The sequence below is a fragment of the Panthera onca genome, unplaced genomic scaffold (genome assembly GCF_046562875.1).
Source record: "Panthera onca isolate mPanOnc1 unplaced genomic scaffold, mPanOnc1 haplotype 2 h2.h2tg000196l_path, whole genome shotgun sequence".
NCBI lineage: Eukaryota > Metazoa > Chordata > Mammalia > Carnivora > Felidae > Panthera > Panthera onca.
In genome coordinates this window covers 167,501-170,000 of record NW_027675836.1, presented here as the reverse complement: position 1 = coordinate 170,000, position 2,500 = coordinate 167,501, and the positions used below count along the sequence as shown (strand labels likewise).

The window sequence follows — 2,500 nt, the reverse complement described above, 5'->3', positions numbered from 1 at the left end:
CCCCCCACACACGTCCCAACGTGCCCCGCGCTCCCACCGCGGCCCCAGACCGGGCCCGGCGGACGGCGCGGCACGCCTCCAGCCACAGAGACCCCCGCGGAGAACCAACACCCCCCCCAACACCGCGACAACGCGGGCTCGGGGCACGCAGTGCGGCGCGGCCGCAACCCGGGGGGAAGCGCGCAGCGGCGGGCGACGCCGCGGCGTCCCGCGGGCCGCCGCCGGGGCACGCATCCCCGGGGCGCAGCCCCGCGCGCGACTCGGCCTCGGCGCGAGCCGCCCCGACAGGGCAAAGGGGGCCGGGATCGCCGGCGGGGAGCGGGGGCGGGGCCGCGGCTCGGGCCCCCGACCGCACGGCCGCGGACCGGGAGAGGAGGGGGCCACGGCCGGACCGCCGCGGTCGCCGCCCGGGGCAAGGCGGCGAGACCGACGGCGCTCCGGATCCGCGCCTCCACCCCCCACGACGGCCCGCGGGACCGCGCGGCACGGGGCACCGCAAAACCCTCCCGAGACCCGGGCGGCGATCCCAAAGACCGCGTGCGGCACGAGGGATCTCCCCCAGAGGGACCGCGGCGGCGGCCGCGGCCCTCAGGCGCGAGCTCTCCTCGCCCTTCCCTTTTCTCGCGGGCGGCGACCGGCCGCCTCGGCCTCTCCCCCCCGCCCCACCTCTCCCCCCCCCAACCACCCCACGCCACCGCCCCACGGGCGCCGGCCCCCAGCCCCCGTCCCACGCCCTCCCACGTCCCACACACAGGCCACCGCCGAGCGGACCCGGCGGGGCGAGGCGGGGGCGAGGGGGGTGCTGAGGGAGGCGGCGGGGACCGGACACACGGGGCCGGGGAGGGGGCGGGGGGAGGAGGAGGAGGAGGAGGAAGGAGGGAGGGCCGGCAGCGGCGGCCACCGTCGTCTGCACTTAGGGGGACGGAGGGCCCGGCGGCCAGGACGACCCTCTCCCCGGCCCACAGGTGACCCCGCACACCGAACCGCCGCGCAGGCGGGCGTGGCGGGGCGCACTCGGGCAGGGGCGGGCGCCGGCGGGACAGGCCCTGCGAGGGAACCCCCAGCCGCGCCTTACCCCCGGGAGAGAGACCCACCCGGGGGAGGCGATTGATCGGCAAGCGACGCTCAGACAGGCGTAGCCCCGGGAGGAACCCGGGGCCGCAAGTGCGTTCGAAGTGTCGATGATCAATGTGTCCTGCAATTCACATTAATTCTCGCAGCTAGCTGCGTTCTTCATCGACGCACGAGCCGAGTGATCCACCGCTAAGAGTCATACGAGTTTTTGTGATCACCGGGAGGGCCAACCCCGAAAAGGGGCGACCCCCCCAACCTGGCACAGCACATCCCCGAAGGGTGCCTCCGGCCGGCCAGCGAGAGACAACAAAGACCAGACTCCGAGAGGTCGGAAGGGTTGGAACAGGGCAAGTCCAGCAGCCCGCCCCGCCACGCGGACGACGCGCGGGGCGAGCTCGGAACAACCCCACAGGCGCCCAGGGGGTTTCCCGCCTGTCCCCTTCCCCCCAACACACACCCAAGGGACACGGGGCGCACGCACACGCACACGCTCACGCACCACCCGGCAGCCGCCGGGCAAGCCCCCTCCCGGCAACCGGGGAGGGCCGTGGCGTGGGCGCAAGCGCGGCGGCGCCCCGGCCTGGGGCGGCGGGGGGGCGGGCAGCGGAGTCTGGAGGAGACACGGGAAGACCAGCCTCCACGGCTCCCCACGGGCCCGACCGCCCCGACCCGAGGCGGACGGGCGACCCCCAAAGGGTCTTTAAACCTCCGCGCCGGGACGCGCTAGGTACCTGGACAGGGTGGAGGCGGGCGAGGTGGGTGGGGGACGAGGGAGCCCGCGACACCGCCAACCACCTCGACGCCGGCCCCCCCGGGGCCGCGGCCGGACCCACAAACGGCAACCGAAAGCCCCGACGCTGCCGGCCCGTGACGGAGGCTCCGACGGGGGCTAACCGCCCCCCCACAGACCGCCGCCGCCCGACGCCCCTCGCTTCCCCCCCCCACGACCCCCACACGACCCTTCTTCTCCCCCCCCCATCCAGGGCCGCCGGGGCTGACCGGCCCCGGCCCCGCCCTCACTTCCGAGCACACCTTCCCCGTGGCACCGACCAACCCTCACCGTCCCCTCCCCCGCACCCGCGGCCCAGGCCCCCCCCTCTGCGGGAGGGGGGCTGCGGCGGGAAGCGGGGCACGAGCGGGCAAGGGCGTGGGGGTGGCGGTTCGGGGAGGAGGCGGGGAAGGAGACGGAAGGCCGGACCCGGACCGGACCCGGGGCCTGAAGGGAGGGCGGAAGGAAGGGGGTAAGTAAGGTCTGCGGGGTAGGGCAAAGAGAGAGGCGCAAGGCAGGAAGACGGGCCTGGGGGACGGACCCCCGACGGAGCGGAGAGCCATCCAGGGCGGGCGGCGGGAGGCGGCGGACGGCGGGGCGCCCCGCGTGAGCCGAGGCTCCGAGGCCCCCCCGGGACGGGCGAGAACCCGACCGGGG

General features: G+C 76.6%; 1 non-coding gene across 1 annotated transcript; it reads right to left on the bottom strand.

Moving 5' to 3' along the window:
* Positions 1-1,119: 1,119 nt before the first annotated feature.
* Positions 1,120-1,272, bottom strand: LOC145715220 (5.8S ribosomal RNA). Its single transcript, XR_014137232.1, has one exon. It is a non-coding gene; the product is annotated as a 5.8S ribosomal RNA (ribosomal RNA).
* Between the last annotated feature and the right edge of the window lie 1,228 nt (positions 1,273-2,500).